General features: G+C 55.1%; 1 protein-coding gene across 2 annotated transcripts in view; it reads right to left on the reverse strand.

The window, feature by feature from the left end:
* Positions 1 to 17,359, reverse strand: part of LINGO1 (leucine rich repeat and Ig domain containing 1) — a 151,099-nt gene that overhangs the window by 114,746 nt on the left and 18,994 nt on the right. For both annotated transcript variants that reach the window (XM_076348485.1, XM_076348486.1), the window contains exon 2: positions 332 to 374. The gene's annotated coding sequence lies outside the window, so the exon portion shown is untranslated. The remainder of the gene's footprint in view (positions 1 to 331; positions 375 to 17,359) is intronic.

A 17,359-nucleotide genomic window follows, 5' to 3' on the forward strand; every position in this document is an offset into this window, starting at 1 on the left:
TTACTCAATTGAAGTTTTCAGTTCCCATCCGTCAAAGTTTACCCAGGAAGGACTGAAGATGCCCACACAGTTTCCCTTTGCAGATTACGGAAAGGCAGCGATAAATCTCAGCCAATTTTCACATGGCGGGGAAATAATTGCGCTAGCATGCAGGCCTCTCTTTGTGCTGGGGTGAAGTGCACCGGGAGCCGGCTCCTCGGCAGAGGCATGCTCGGGCTCTTACACCTGCCCGGGGAGCAGTGATGGTGCCTGGCCCCGGTGCTCCTCCAGCACCACGCAATGCTTTAGCAGAGGCACGCTCTCAGCGAGGAGAAAACGCTATTGCACTTACCAGAGCTGAAATCTTGCAAGGACCTGCTGGCAAAGCAAGGAACCTGGAAAGGAGAGAGAGAGATGCGGTTCAGTGGGTTGGCTGTTGACAGCAGCGGGCATTTTAAGAGAGTGACAGGGGAGTGTTGGCATTGCACCAGCCCCACGTGGGTGGGACGAGGCATGTTCCCCCACGGCAGCGCTGAGCCCAGCCCCACAGGGCACAAAAGTGCTCCACAAACCCCAGCCACCCCAAGCCACAGCCTTGGCATGCAATAGAGTTTGACAGAATCTCAGATGAGATGCCTACACATCCTATTTAATTAGCACCAGTTGATGTCCTGGACATCACCAGAGTTGCTCGGATATGGACCCTCCCGGCTGCGCTCTCAGCCACAGCATCCAGGAGCACGCGTGCTGCCTCTGGAGCTGACGGGCTCCCACAAAGCGGCCTAATGGTGCCGAACCCTAAGAGCAAGAAAATGAACCTTCCCTGCCTATGTCCCTCCCAGCCAGCGCGCTCGGACAGGGCTGGGGCACTGCGAACGGGAGGGAGGTTACCTAGGGATGCAACCACCTGCGTTGCATCAGGGCCACCTAAATTCATCAGGGCCACCTAAATTCACCCGGCCCGGCTCGCCAGCCTCTCCAGGCGCTCGGCCGGCACCAGCAGGGCTGCAAGCCGTGGCACACGGTGGGAATTTGCCAAGGGATTAAGGAGCCATTCACCACTCCCGTCCTGGTTTGAGCACAGGGCTGCCCTGACACCGCTCCCCTGTCCCAGTGCCTCATCAGCTCCTGGAGCACGCCATGCAAATCTATGCAAAGGAGTCACAACAATGCGCCTGGGAAACCATAAATATCTGTGAAAAATCTCCCCATAAATCCAAGGGAAGGGGAATTTATGGTGCTTTCTTTGGAGATTTCTCCAGGTGTAGCCTATTAAGCCATTGTGCTCGTTTGCCTAAGTATTCCTCAGACAATAAAGTCTTCTCCGCCATCAGTTATCGGCTCTGCAAACAGGAGCAGTGCCGGGCACGGGGCGTGCACACACCCAGCCGTAAAGATGAGGGACTGGCTCCTTACATCACCAGCTCCTCGGGGGGGGGACGCTTTAAATGACACACAATCAGCAACAGGTTGTGTTTGCTTGGGGCTGTGGCAGGTCCCTGGACAACACCGATGTCCACGGCCCCTTCTGCACGCAGGGAACCATGGTGACTTCTTGGGGAGTGGGGGACAGGCTAGACCCAGAGGTCCATGTCGCCAAGGGACATCCGGCAGCTCGGGGACCGGTACCCAGCATTACCATGCCTCTTCAGAAAAAATAAATAAATTAAAGTTGAAAATCTGCCTCGCTGCTAGACCCCACGTTCAGCAGATTTCACCCCGAGCAGCTCCTGTAAGGCTGCCCAGGTTAATTGCCAGGAGAGCATGTTGTATTTCAGCTACGACATTTCTTTGCGTGTTTTAATGTTTCCTTATCATGACTTCCATTTACTTCTACACAGATGGGTGGGAGACAGGAGAAAATGAATAATACGTTTCCTTCCAGCATGAAATTCTGAGCATGTCCTCCGCTGAGTGCAATTACTGTGTATATGACTCCTGTAATCTGGCTAATACTGTTAAGTATATTGGAGATTAAGGGATTTGGGGCTGCAAAGTCCATTTCATCCATCCAGGTCCATGCAAGGGAATATGAGCAGGGAAAAGGTCTCACAGAAGCCCCCAGACCGAGCAGGGTCCGGCCTGCAGGTGACCGTCCCACGATGTCTCCTTGCTGCTGAGGACCTCCCCCAGGCGGCTCTCGGCTCTGGGGGGGGGGGACGTGGAGGAGGGCGACCGGAGCTGCTTGGGGCCAAAGCACCTGCAGCCACAGCCCCAGGGCTCGCCCCTCACTGGCGGCTCCCAAACCCAGCATGCCGCCATCCGGGATGCTCCCGACACTATGCCAAGCACCGCTGTCACATTCCTGGAGCGCTGGAGTGCCAAGGCCTCCCCAGTGCGGCATGCCGGGGACACAGTGGCCACGGTGAAGGACTTAAGCGGTCACGGTGCTGCTGCTGAGAGCGCTCTCCAGGCACCAGGAGAAGAGCCATTATCTCCGAGCTGGAGAAGTAATAACTGCGCCAGAAAATTTCTGCTTTGGCCGAGGCAATAGCCTCTGTCTGCCCCGCGGAGAGGAAAGTCGCAATGCCAGCATGCCTGCGGGGCTGGACTTTGCTGCAGCCCCCAGCCCTGCTGCACCCCAGCTCCCCAGCGGGGACTTGCCCTGGGAGTGCAGGCTGAGCTGGCGGGGGGGACGCCCTGCCCCTGTGCCTAGAAGCAGGGTAGCAAACCACTGCTTTGCGAGCCCTCATGCCCATGGAAGCCTCAAAAACAACCCTCCTATGGAGTCAGCATCCTTCCCCAGTTCAGAGCAGGCACAGCCCGAGCCCGGACATCGCTCCTGCCCAGAGGGGAAACCACGGCGAGCGAGCTCCAGCTCCTCCAAGCCAATGTAATATGAAGCAGAGCAGATACAGGGTTGTTCTGTGAGCACAGATGAGCGAAGCAGAGCAAGGAGATGGCTCAGTAAAAGCTGCCCTTATGTTATGAGCTCAGACACAGCCTTATATATCCCCAAGCAGCAGAAGAGCCATCTCTGCTTTGATCCGGGTTTGATTTAAAATGGAGCATCTCCTTCAGCATCACCAGCGGGACAGCAGCGAAGTAACCTCATTTTCCTTTGCTTTGTCCCTTTTGCCACCCGCCATGTGCCAGAGGTCCCAGGGCCGCGAACCAGAGCTGCAAACCCCGGCTCCCTGCTCTCCAGGGGCTTGTGGCCATGATGTGCTGGGGCAGCCCCGGCTCTGGCTGTGCTCCCCTCCCCGTGCACCCCTGACACCGGCGGCGCCCGCCTGCCCTGCCCTGCCCTGCCCCGCACGGTCCAGCCGCGCCAGGTGGGGATACTCGGGGAGATGCTCCCTCCCCGCGCTGGGGTGCGGATGAGCCAGCACAGAGCCAGGGAAATGAGAACCTGCCGGGGCGTAATGCCAATTCACTGCCCATTAACTCCCCGCAAAGCCTCTGCTCCCCGGCCTTATCTTCCTCTGCCACATCCCCTCGCTCCCCCTCCTCCTCCTCCCAGGCTAATGGGCTTTTTGGACATGGAGACAGCTCTATAGGTACCCTTGGCTGTGCTTGGGAGCCCTTAAATGGCGGTGCGGCGGTGTCTGAGGGGAGGTCTGATAGGAGACGTCCCTGGCACCCCTCGGACACCCTCCCGGCACCCATGGGCGATGGGGCTGCCCCACACAGCGGAGCTCATTGCCAAACACTCACTTGCTCTTGCCGATTTAATGTCAGACTCCGAACGTTAACTTTTACGGCATAATATATCCAGCACCAACCCACGTTGTCAGGAGATACCCCAAAGCTATCAAAACATCTGGATGCGAATGATTGTGTTTAAAAACACCCCACACGGTCCTGTGCGTATGGGATAGATTTACTGTCACTTCTTGTAAAATTAGGAGGGATAAAATCAAACAGCTGAGCAGCAACGTCTGCTCGGCAGCGGGGGAGCAACCACCAGTGCGGCTCAAGGGCTCTGGCTAAAAAGGGAGCTCCGGAATAAACACCAGCGAAGCTCACCGTGAGGCATCTTTGCTTACAGCTCCTGCCTGAATAGCAAACGTGACCTTCGAGCCCTCCTGACCCGCGGCAGCCCGGCAGAGCTCTGGCTGGGTTTTGAATCAGCACTTTCTGAAGTCAGCCACATTTCAGTGGTCCTTCGCTGCAGTGCAGGCAGGGCAGGCAGGGCAGGAGGGGCAGGCAGCTCCTATGCCCACGGGTGTTGCCCAGCGTGGGCAGACGAGCTGCCCCGGGAGGTTCAGTAAAGTTCCTCAGATCAACAATGGATGAAAACCACCGACAGTCGAGCACAGGGTAAGCCCTGGCCGCTCGTCCCGGGCTGCCCTCCCGGCTGAGGCAGCTCGCTGCACTGCCGGCCGCACAGGAATTCAGCAGCCACCCATGACGCAGAGGCAACAGCAACCCTGAAGCTGCCTGAGAAACAGCTCCTGCTCATTCAGTGCCCCCTCGTTCCTCTAGCGAGACCCAAGTCGTCCGCTCCCCACCTTGCTCCCCCAGGAACTAAGTCCGTGGGCTTGCAGCCCTGGCTTTTCAGAGGAGAAAGTTCACCTCTTCAGCAGAGAGCACATATTTTACATGACAAATTGAGCTCATCCCAAACCTCAGTTTGCCATCAGAAACTGTTTGCCCAGGAAATTTGTGTCCAGCCCTTTCCATCAAGTGGTGCAGCTTCCTACATGAGGAAGGGTTTTGGAATAGCAGAGCATTCCTCAAGACAGCAGATAAATGTCGGAGCAGAGTTAGTGGCTGGAGGCTGAATCTAGACAAGCTCAGACTGAAAATAAGGCACAACTGTTGGACAGTCACAAGTATTATTGCAGCCGCTAAGTTAGGAGCAAGAGGAATACTTTGTCTTCAGCTATCTCGAGGGAAAGAGAGGCTGTTCCTCCAAAAGAGGTGCTATAAGGTTGCTCACAAGCAATGTCTCCCCCCAAGAGCCTGGGGACACCAGCAGTGGAGGGGCTGGTTTCCACCAGCGCTGCGGAGGGGGACGGCGGAGCTGGGCCAGGGTGCTCGGGGATGGAACAGCCACCATGGTCTCAGCTATGCCATCGACCGTCACCACCAGCCTTTGCTCCAGCTCAGCAGGTCGCATCCATCTCCGGCAGCGCTGAGGCTTGTGTGATGGGAGAGGAGAAGCGTTCCCAAGCCCACCTAACCCACCTACGAGAGCTCATAGCGTCGTAGCATCGTCCCCGGCTCGGTAACCATAACCCCTGCAGCATCTCCCAGCCTTCCTCAAACTCCCTTTAATTGCAGCTCCCACGTTTTATCTTTAAAAACCACAACAGGCAGGGTTAAAAAAAAACATGACAAACAATCCAAGGAAAAGAATACAACAGCCCTTGAAACCCCATCCTACATTTGAAAGGGAGGGATGGAGGCAAGGCAAGAAAGCCAGTGTAAAGCCTCATTACCATCAGAAATCCTCTCTCCCTGCCCTTACCTCCCCGCTCATTTCCATATCACAGGGGACACAATACCTTTCTTCTCTTCAAAAACATCCCATTTTTGCAGAGACCGGTGGCTGTCTCTATTCCCAGCACCGGCTTATGGAGCTGGGGAACAAAAGCTGGGCTCACAGCTGTCCTGGCAGGCGGTGCCGGGGTGTGAGTCTCCAGGCCCTTATCGCCCTCTTGGGAGCAGTTTTTATCATTACTATTATTATTATTATTATTATTATTATTATTATTATTATTAGTCTACTTTATCTTTTTTTTTTCCTGAGCTTCAAGATCCTTTAGTCAGTCAAATTATACTCAGAGTAGCAGAAGTGGCAGAAAATAAAGCGTTATAAGGAGTTCAGGAAGTTATTTTCATCTCAAGGAGCATGTAAGAAAGGTTGACAAGTCTTTATTCTGCTCTTACAGGATAATCTGTAGGTTCCCAGCTGATATGGGGGAAAAATTAAAAGCATCAGAAGAAATTACAGGAAGAAGTAAAACCCAGGTCTCTGCATAAATTGAAGTAATGTGCACCTTGGCTGACAGCTGAAGGCACCAGAGGGTGAAATGTCAGCGCGGGGAAGGAAAGGGGCAGCCGCAGGGCCTGGGAAGGGCTGGGCAGAGGGTGCTGGGTGCAGGGCAGGAGGGTCACTCAGCCCCCTCTAGCTGGTCTTTTCTCCTGCTAAGTGGACCTGTCACATCTTTCCAGTCCAAAGCATCACTGACACAGCAGGCGAAGGAGGGAGGGAAAGCAAAGCAGCTCAGATGTCAAGCGGCGTCTCCTGTACTGCCCCGGGTCGCTGGATTCGTCCTGCTCCTGTCTGGCTGCTCGGATAAAAGCTAAAAGCATCAAGTCAGGCACGGTAAAATTTTTCTGCAAAGACTTTGGGCTCTTGCATTTACACGTGCAGTGTGGGGCCTGGGAGCTCCCAGCAGCCACCCGACAAGTGCTGAATGCGGGGCCAGGAGCGGAGCCAGAATGCCAAGGAGAGGGCCAGGACCGCAGGGCACTGCACAGAGGGGCGAGAGGAGAGGAGAGGAGAGGAGAGGAGAGGAGAGGAGAGGAGAGGAGAGGAGAGGAGAGGAGAGGAGAGGAGAGGAGAGGAGAGGAGAGGAGAGGAGAGGAGAGGAGAGGAGAGGAGAGGAGAGGAGAGGAGAGGAGAGGAGAAGAGAAAAGAGAAGAGAAAAGAGAAGAGAAGAGAAGAGAAGAGAAGAGAAGAGAAGAGAAGAGAAGAGAAGAGAAGAGAAGAGAAGAGAAGAGAAGAGAAGAGAAGAGAAGAGAAGAGAAGAGAAGAGAAGAGAAGAGAAGAGAAGAGAAGAGAAGAGAAGAGAAGAGAAGAGAAGAGAAGAGAAGGAACCATCAACCCCTCTCCATGCTGCCAGCCCGTGGGGATTAGAGATGGATGCACGCAGTGCTGGACGACGAAGGGATGTGGAGCCTGGCTGCAGGCAGGCGCAAGGCAGCGGGGTCCTGAGCAGCGCAAAAAAGTGCACGAAGGCATTTGTGGGGCAAGAAAGCCTTCCTCCCGGCGGCACCGCTGAGGGCAGGGGAATGGGGTGCCCCTCTTCCCGGCCAGGGCGCGGGGGTCCGAGGCAGCCCCCTCCCAACGAGGCAGGGCGGCCGGCCCCGTGCCTCTCCGGCTGTTCGGCGGCTGAGCTGTGCGGTGCCGACGTGGTGCTGTCACCGGTGATTGATGGCACGGTTCAGGAGGAAATAAATTCCCAGGCTTTTGCAGGAGGTGAACTGGGGGGTGTATCCATCTTAAAGATACTTAATGAATGTGCCACAGCCCGCGGAGTGGCAGCAGATACATCTCTGCAGCCAGCACTCCCCACGCTGTTCCTTGCGAAGTTCAGGCACAATTTAACAGCTTCTTATTGATTTTATTTATGTTCCCCAGGCCCCGGCAGTGTCTTTATAGCCCCAGTCCAACAAAAGCCCCATAGTCACAGTGGGAACCTGCACTTGCTTTTCCCTTCCTGCTCCTCATCCCTCACCCACCCTGGAAGGGGCAATGCGAAATCACCTGCCCCAGGGCAACTCTGGGGACAAAACCTGGTGTTTCACCAGAAAAGACGCAGTTTTGGGCTCCTTGAAACATATTAAGGTTCATGTTGGCTTCAGCAAAGCTCTTCAGGCCAAGAAAGAGGATGATGCAGGATTACTAGAGCGATGGTGAGCACCGGCACAGCACTGGGGCAAACACTGGTGCCACCCACACCGCCCCGACACCGGGCTCTGGGTTGCATCTTTGGAAATCAAAGCAAAATAAAATAAGGACCTTACAAAAGACACCCTTGCAAGACAGACTTTGGAAAGTCTTAGCTTCTATGTGGCACAGCATTCATTTTCAAGGCAAGAAAAACGGCAATCAGCAGTTCTGGTGCATGGCTTGGCTTTGTTTTTCCCTCTTTCCCTTAGGAGGAAAAAAAAAAAGAAAGAAAAGCAGCAAAGAACAGCAGAGACCCAGCTGACCTTTCTGGCTAAGAGACCTTGTCTGAATCACTGGATGGTAACAATGAATGAAATGCCAGTGCCCTGCCTTATATATACCAGCCCCCTCTTGGGGTGAAATGCCAGCTTTCGAATGTGGAAATGCCGCAAAGAAAATGTCACCCTCCCCAAGGTATGAAATGCCAGCTTGCTGCAAGCGCCCGGGCTCACCCACGGGGAGATGGGCAGGCTAATGCCTGCTGCCGGGTCCTCAACCTCCTCCCGTCGGGGGTCTTCTCCAAAGCTCACCGAAGGTAACGGCGCGAAGGGGACAGGTCTTCAATGTGGGACAGCCAGAGCATCAGTCCTCCAGCGTTATCTTCAGCATCACAGTAGCGAGCAGCTCAGAAAAGCTGCCTTTGGGATTTGGGGCTTTTTTCTTCCCTTTTCCAGTGGCTATGAGATTTGTCAGTGTGGCCAGTGAACCAAACAAATCACATTTAAAGATTGGTTCGGATCAAGCCAAAACGGTTATTTCCAGTTTTCCCAGCTAAATGGAAAAACAATTGAGCATAAGAAGATTTTGCCATCTAAAGAGTTTATCACAACCTGAACTCCTAGTTCTCAGTGAGCACTGTTGTTGCTGGGTTTAATCCTATTTATTAAACACTGGAAATCATCCAACATACTGTCCTTGTGTGAAGAAACGCTTCCCGTGAAGCCGGCGGTATTTGCAACATCTCCCCTACCCTTCCCGGGGCCAAGCTGGATAAAAGTTTGGCAGCAAAGCAGGAGGGACGACTCCCCCCCTCGGGGACCCGCTGTACCCCCGGGACCCTGACCAGGAGCCGCAGGGCTGTGTAAATGTAACCAAACCTTTCTACCTGAGAAAATTACGTCGGAAAAGGAATGAAGTTGCTCTTTGTCATGTGGGAATTGGAGCGGTTCTCTTTCCCCACACACACCTTTCCCCCCCCCCCCCCATAAATGTGTGAAATAATTTTATCACCCTTTTTTTTTCTTTCAGTTACTCCTCCTCCCCTCGGATCTCTCCCTTCCTGGCATTTGAAAATAGCTCATGAAAAGGAGGAGGAAGGAGGGAGGGAATAAAGGGAAATGTGTGGGGATGCAAAATGGACGGGGAGAAAAAGGGAAAAATACAAGAAGAGTGAAAATACATGTTTTTAAAAGCAACTCGGGAATGGCCGATTGCTTCAACTCCAGCACCCGTTCTGGGGAAGGGTCTACTAATTTGGCAAGTTTTGGAAGGCTCTTTGCATCCTGTCATTTGTTAGGCAATGCCTGGGAAGAAATGGGCACAGGCACGCCTGCCTACGCCTGCCTGTACCCTCATGTGCAGGCAGCCGTCTCCAGCCGGGCGCTGGGCTGTGGCAAGGCAACGCAACCTTCCGGGGAACCCAGGTATCATTTATAATTAGAGCTGGTTGGGAACCCTCTGACTAAACGGGTTTTCTCCTTGCGCGACGCTTACGGCTGGATCTGAAATGATTGGAAAAAACACGTCGGCTTTGATAACCTTCTGGCGGAGCAAAGGCACGGCCGCGTCCCTGGGCTGCAGCTCTGCCCGGCGGCTGCCGGGACCCGTGGGACCCGGCCGGCACGGCAAGGGGAAGGGTCTCAGCCGCCTCCGGCACTCAGCTCTGGCTCGGAGGGGGCTGGGGTTTGAAGGGCTTCTTTCACCAGCCGGCGCCAGGCTGGTAACCAGGCTGCTCCCAGCTCGCCGGCAAATGCAAGCCATTAGTGCTGGAGGCAGCTCCGGGCGGTGGTTTCGTGCCCAACCCCTCTCCCTGCCTCGCGAGTGGGAGGACATCTCCGCAGGAAGCGGTTTTAATGCATCAGCCTCCATGTGCATCGCGTCCAGGGCTCTCCTCCGGGCGCTTCTCTATAATGGATTTAATCCTTGACCCGGAGTGATGCTGTCCTCCCAGAGGTCCCTGGGGAATCGGACTCCGGGTTTCTCCCCAGCTTTCCTGCCAGAGAAACGCGGCCGGGGGGGGCTGGCAGCCCCGGCAGCATCGCACCCCTAATGCAGCATGGCTCATCTGCAAACTCCTTCTTGGCCTCGGCAGCAGTGGGGCTGCCAGCACAGGAGGAGGGATGCTTACTGCCAGGGGAGGCAGCCGGGTCGATCTTCCCCTCCCGCACCCTGGGCTGGGGGGTGCAGAGTCACCCCTCTCCCCAGCACTCGCACCCGGCAGCCAGATTTAAGGCCTTTGGCCACAAGGCTGTGTGCCTGTGCCCCAGCTCTTTGTCCTTTCCTGAGATCTCTCCTGTCACTCCTGTTTGTGTTGGCAATCACCTGGGCATCCCTCGTCTCCTTTTGATATCTCCTCTCTCCCTGCACGGCACCTTCCACCTCCTTCCCACGCCTGTCTTTTGGGCAGTGGCTCTGGGGCCAAAGGGATGCTTTCCAGCTTTTTTCTTTAAAAAACCCCAACAACCTAATTCATTGCAAAGCAACCACTTCATGTCTGACATGGAAGGGACTTGGGGATTTATGTTAGCGGCGGCACAGAGGGGAATCCGCGGCTGGAGCGGCAGCGGAAGGGCTGGCATCGCCAGCACAGCTGCTGTCAGAGCCCCAGGGAGCGATCCCCTGAGGAGCATGTCTCTGCGGGGATGTGTGGATCCAGTGCCAAGTCCAAAGGATGCTTCCCACCCTGATCAGGAGCACGGCAAGCACTCCTCGCCTTGAAAGCAGCAGGAGCCAAGAGCGGAACTAAATCTCATCCTGTGCCGCACCAGCGCCTCAAAGCGCTGGGAAAGCCGGGCTGGGCTGAGCCTCGCCGCAGCGGCAGTGCTGGGGAGAGTCTAGCTGCTCTGGGCCGGGTTCAGGCCAAATAAGAGCTTCCCCATGCCCCCCAAGAACTGAAAGCAGGGGCCCCCTGCCACAGCATGCAGCTCCCTCGGGAGGGATCAGTCGACCAAGCCCGACAGGCAGCGATGCCCCAGCCCAACACGCAGCGAAGGGCGTCTGCAGGAGCCAAGCAGGACCATCTTGAGATCGCAGTGGGATACCAAACATTTCTCCGGCTGAACACCCGAGTCCAGCCATCCGCTTCTTTCCTCGGGAGATGTCACCCTGCAATGCTCCCTCTTCCCACCCTCCCACAGGGACACTCACTTTTTCCAGCTGAGCTGAGGAACAAACAAGTCATCACCCACTCCGAGTAGGTGGGTTGGCAACAGCCGAGGAAAAGATGCTTTATGTTTGGCAACGGTCCATGGAGCTAACTCAGCAAAGCCAGATGATAGGCAGCGAAGCCACCCTTTCCAATAATAGCACTGGGCGGCATGCAGATCACTCTTGCTCAAGAGATCTCCAGGGGCTTAGTGCGGACTTCATAATACCCCCGTTTGCAGCACACAGGAATGCTGCTTGCAAAGCTAATCATTTTCTAGTGCGTCTTCATTAGCCTTTAAACACTCTGCTTCTGCCCTCCTGCATCTCCGCAGCTGCTGGAGGCCCCGGGCCAGATCCTGCTCTCATGCACAGTGGTGTAAAGGTGTTTATCCACAGCTGAAAGCACGTTGCTGGATGTTACACCGGAGTCCGAGTGTGCTTTCGGATGCTCACCGGCGCATCGCTCCCTTCGCCTCTGAGGTGACAACAAGCCTGCAAGACCCTCAGCCCACCTCGCCGATGTAACCTGGGTCTGACACAGTTCCTCCTCCACAAACCCACTTTTTAGCTCCGGCAACCTGCAGAGGTCTTTAGCTCTCGAGGTCTGCAGAAATCCCTCCTCTCCTGAGCTCACACGAGACATTTCAACTACCGAGACTCGAAATAAGATGCTGCACCTTTCCTCCGCACCTCCCTTCGTGCCACGGACCAAGAGACAAATGCTCTGAAATACGCCTTAATCCTCGCTTGCAGAAGAGTCTCTTTCCAGAGTAGCAAAATTATTTTGTTATAGGAAAAGTCCAACCAGGGATGATGCTGAAAGCCCTTCCCAAGCCATGTGCAAATAACCACATGTTAACAGCCAGCAAACCCCTCTCGTTTGGCAGGCAGCAGAGCAGGGCAGAGCAATGCGGGCTGCAACTGGAAACATCAGCTCTGCCCAAGGCACGGCCAGCACCGGGCTCTCCATGTGCCTGGAGCCCCCATCCTCCTCTCTGCTCCCCAGCATCTGCTAGTGGGGTCCCTTCACGTCTTACCCCGCTTGGGGGCCGTTCGTGGGGGCAGCTCTCCCCCAGCCCGGCCTCAGGAGCTCCTCTGCACCCGTGTGGGAGCATCAGAAACTTCCCCAGGTTTCAACACAGAGTCCCACGAGTGTTTTAGCTTGGCTGAACCAGCTTTTTCCCAGGAAAGCAAGTTCTGATGAGCATTTTCCAGCCAGCTGGAAAGGAGCATGGCGCCTGCCAGCACTTGCACTGCTTGGGTGTTCCCTGGGGGTCTGGACCAGACCCGGCACAAGCGTAAACCAGCATCTACCCTGGCTGGGAGGTGACCAGCTGCAAAGCTAGCAGTTCAGCCTTACAAAGCCGTGCCGAGGAAGATGTGGGGTTTCCATACTCCGTAGCTCCCAGCACAGGAACAGCCCTGCCGCGTCTCTTGTTTGGGACGCAACGTGGCAGGGAGGCACGAGGGCCCCGGGCGAGCCCAGCTCTGCCCCTGCCACTGGGGTTGGATGCGGGGCTGATTAGAGGGATTAAAAACCAGCTCAGCAGCTGGCGGCAGGAGGGATGTGCTGGCAGGGACCAGGCTCGCCAGCCTGTGGGACGCCACAGGGCGATCTTGAAAGGAAAGGAAGATCTGAGCGGGCGCATCGTCGCCCGGCTCCCTCTCTAACGAGGGACAGGAGCAACCCGTGGTTAGCAAAGAGTTCCCAGATGAAAGCAGCTGTATCCCCGGGATCTTGTTATTATTTCACAGATACTTCTTGCATACCTTTTCTTTATTGTTATTTTTCTAAGGTCTCTCTTTGCTCTGGATAAACGGTGCCTCGGTGGCTGCAGGCAGCGGTGGCAGGGAAGGTAAGGCAGCTCCCGGGGGCTGCAGCCCCAGCTGCCCGCAGCCCCGGCAGGGCCAGATGCTGCCTGAACACATGTACTCCACCTCTGGGGATGCTCAAACGTACCAAGCAGCAGGGTCTGGCAGCAAATACCCTGCATGGGACCTCAGCCCCGTCCGCTCCTCGCCGGCAGGACGGGCTTCGCAACGGCTGGCTTCTCTGGGAATCGCTAAGAAATCCCAGCATGAAAAGCACCAGCGAAGAGCGAACTGTCATGACCCAGCCTTTACCTCTGCCTCTGGGCGCGATTGCCGTAAGACAATTTGAAATCCAGGCTGAGGAGATCCTGCCCAGCCTGCCCCAAATCTGGCAGGGAAAAAAAATCCTCCCTCCTTGAAAAGCTAAAGCTGCTGCATGGCAGCCAGCCACAGCTCTTTCTTTCTTTGCAAAGCAGCCCCGACCGGGACGGCCTCAGCCAGGGTCGCAGGGCAAAGGGACCGTACAGGGATGGGTTGTCCTCCTGCTGTGAACCGGTGCACCCAGCTCGGCCCTTGGCCTCTCCCAAACCCCGACTGAGCTTTTGCGGGGTTAGCACAACAGCGGGGCGACAAGGGAAGGCAGCAAGGGGGAAAGGGAAAGGATTAAAAATAGATTCCAATTTTGTTTCAACTATTGTAAAATAAAAGGTCCTGCAGCAACCACTGCTGAACCAAAAAGCACACCTGCATCTCGGGCCACAAGGCAGCTGAACAGCAGACGTATTTTTCATTAAAAGACTCGTTAATATTGCAGGTTCCTGCTGCAGTCCTGCTTTCCCGGCTCTGGCTGATTGCTGGAGAGCCACTTCTCCCCGCTCCCTTGCCCAGCGGAGAGGGGCTTCACTTCCCCAGCCCTCAGCATCCCCTTCTGCACACCGTGTCCCTGCCTTGGTGTCCCCAGGAGCACGTCTGTCCCCCATCGGCATCCCCCCCCGCACTCCCTCGGCGCTGCTATCGGCGGGTAGCGAGAAAGCCCCAAGTCCAGCGCAGCCGCTCCAGACGGGGCGAGCGATATCGTGCCATCAACCTGGAGAGCGAAGGTAAATAAGAAACAAATGATCTGGCATTTAAAAAGAAAAGAAAGGCGAGAGCGCTCCCAACTCCACAAGCCCAACGGCTGGTGGTAAAGGGAACTCATTTCCCCCTAATGAGAGATAACTACACTTCGTTAACTCAAACTTTTGCATTAATCACCTTTGCATCACCTCTGTCTGCCTCATTGCTGTCAGGCCATGATAATATATGAAGAACATTCATTTATCCCCCAACTTCCCACTCAGTAAAGATATACGGTGCTGTGCAAATGGATTTACCCCAACACCCGACTCCCGGCACCATAAGGCTAATTTAGACACGCCGTTGAGCCAAACCCTTCTTTCTCCTCTCTCCTCCTTTTATTTTATTTTAAAGCCAGCAGGTGCTGGGCTCGGCAATTAGAAGCGATGGGCGGCTGCAGGCAGAACATTGCCAATTTGGGTGAAGGCTTCTCCCCTCCTGCCTGCTCCTCTGCCCGCGATGCCCGGCCAGAGCGGCTCCTCTTGGGTGCATACCCCGGGTGCTGGCACCCAGGGGGGGCTGCACTGGAGCACCCGCTCCTGCCGGCGCCTGCTCGCGGCATTTTGGGGCTCCGAAAACCAGCACAGGAGCCACCGACATGCGGGGGCACCTCGGCGGCAGGGTCTCGACACAGGTGGTAGCCTCTCTTGACCCCCCCCGTCCCTCGTGTTTCCCAAACACGCTGTATTTTATTGAAATTGTATGCAGAATGCTGCCTCTGCCTCCCACGCAGCTGTTGATTTTGCAGCAGGGCTCTGTTTGTTCGAGATTTGCTCTCGCAAGGAGGGGAGGAGGGAATGGCAGGCGGCTCTGCAAGGGGGTACGCGGCCGGATCCTGCCATTTTTAAAAAATTTAAGGAATTGGAATTAATTAATTCTTAATTAATTAACAGAGACTTGAATATTGAGAGATGCAGAATGCAGAGGAGAAGAAAAAAATGCAAAAATCCCTGGTCGTTGGACATGTTTCTTCTGGTAGAAAAGCTTTTCAGGAGGTTAAAAAAATCACGTTCAGATGATTTTGGAAGAAGGCAGTGAGGAGCGGGCAGAGCTGGCTGGAGCCCGGCGGGGCAGCCTGGGCAGTGCCACCCCCCACGGGTGCTGTGGCGGGTGCAGCCTCCAGCCTGCCCGCACTTGGTCCTCCAGCCCAGCCTGTCCATCACGGGAGGGACATTGCCTGCGATCAAAGGAGCGGCGCCGGAGCGAGCTGCCCGCAGAAGTCCCCGGGGCTTGCCAGCTTGCTGGGAGAGGAAATATCAAACCTGTCTGGAAATCAAACAGCAGAATCGGAACAGAGGGAAGAAAAGAAAGAAACAACGGGAAAATGAAACCTAAGCTGACACGCTTTGTAATTGAAAACGTCCAATACAGAGAATCGTCACTCCCAGTGTGGGTCGCTCGGGGGACAATGCACATCAACCCTCGAGGCTGCAGCGATGCGCGATGGAAATCCAAAGCGACTCCGACCCCAGAGCAGCTTCCCCAGCCACCGCCAGCTGTCAGAGAGGGCCCGAGACGGCGATGGCCGCTGCTCTCCGGCTGCAGGTTTCTGGCGACAAGCTCCCGAGGCGTGCAGATGCAGTGTGCGTAATTAAAAAGCCTGTTTGCTGGGGACGTGAAGGACATCAAGCTCCTGCCAGGAGGAGCGGTGCAGGCAGCCCCTGGGCTTTCCCACCGGCAGCAGCAGCGAGGTGAACAACTCCTTGCATCAAAAGAGCCCCACTGCTGGAAGATATCTTCCCTGTAGGTACCAAAAAAGCCCTGATGGAGCCCAAACCTCATGTTTCAGCCTTACGACGCCATCCCCTCCAGCCCTCTGGAGCCCCAGCATGCTTCGCCACCCGGCTGGCGGTGACAAGCAAAGACCGAGGAAACCTCGCAGTTAACCCGGAGCAGCCACCAACTGCGCACGGATGAAAACCAGACCAAAATAACCTGAGGATGCAGATTTCATGGCTCGCTAATACCCCATTTGAAAGCATTACGTTATCCTGAACATTAATGGAAGCCACGTAAAAAAAACCCAAACAGGTGTTAAAATTGGAAACGGGATGCCATTTCTCTGCTCATCGTCACAGTGATCTCTTGCTGATCTTCAAGTTGAAGCCATGCTTTAAAAATATTCACATGCGCACGTCAGGCGCTGTGGAAGCAGGACCTCCAGCAATTCGCACTTCCATCAGTTAAAAATCCATATAGGAATCAGGAATCACAGGCAGCAGAAAGCATTTGCAGTCTGGCTGGAAAGGCCAAGGCAGGTAGAAACAGAAAGCCAGGAAGGAGGGGACCAGGCGCAGGATGGATGCTCGTGTCTCCGGAGGCTCCCCCACCCCAGTCTGACCAGTTTGGGGCAAGTTTCTCCAGAGCAGAGCAACGTGGCACCCCTGGAGCACACGGGGCTCGAACAGGGACCTCCCGAAGTCTTCCCAAGCCCACGAAGGAAAAGGATGGGAGCTTTTATGTATGATATGGAATTTTCCACTCTGACCCGCCAGTGACATGTGCCCGGAGGGTTCACTGCTGGGCCGGACCCGAGCGCGAGGAGCTGGCTGCAAGGGAGGGGTTCGCAGCCACTGTCCCCAAGCCATCGCCGTGGCTCCACCTCCACGTGCCCACAGCCACCACTGCGGCGTGGGCGAGGATGGAGGACGCAGCACGGGCACCCGCAGGAACCGGCGCCTCGTCCTCCCTACCCAGCTCCGTCCCAGGCAAGACAGTGGAATTAAGTGCAAGTTATAATTAAGACTGGATGTTTGAAGAGAAACATAATCTCCGTTCCGTGGGATTCGCCGGCACAACAGTAATTAACGTCTCATTAACATTCGCCTAATTAAGCGGTTTATGAAAGTGGATAGATTTGCATACTGCTCCACTTCAGCTTCAGTGCATCCAGCTATATCCAAGCACCAGAGTTAACCCTTCCAGGACACTCCCAGCCCTCCGCAAGACTTCCCAGCCTCTCCCCACGAGGCCACAAGCTGCCGCGGCTGCGCATCTCACTGCACGGTGCTACCCAAACCCGGATAAAACATCTCCTCTCCATCGCCTCTTTTCCAGACAAACCCATCCGAAGCCCTTCAAACATTGGTCATCTATTTTTAAAGCCCTCAGCTGGTTGCAATGCTTTCCCCCAGATTCTCAACACATTCATCAGAGAAGCAAAAACGACTTGTAAGAATTTCTGAAGATGGGGAGAAATGTCTCAAAACATTTCATGCTATACTAATTTCCAAATGTTCTTTAATGTTTAAAAACGACGACTTCAAGATTAAAGAGGCACTCCAAATTCCAAACACCAGCTTAAAAGTGGGATGCAACAAGATGTCTCAGCAGCTTCCAAAAAAGTTTTGACATAGGGACTATGTCCTCTCTCTAATTTTAGCGTCTTCCCCTTATCGGGAGGAAAGGAAAACCAGCAAGAGCAGTGACAGCCCCCAGGCCCCCAGCTGATGTACCGTC

Source organism: Aptenodytes patagonicus, chromosome 10 (assembly GCF_965638725.1).
Source record: "Aptenodytes patagonicus chromosome 10, bAptPat1.pri.cur, whole genome shotgun sequence".
NCBI classification, from domain to species: domain Eukaryota; kingdom Metazoa; phylum Chordata; class Aves; order Sphenisciformes; family Spheniscidae; genus Aptenodytes; species Aptenodytes patagonicus.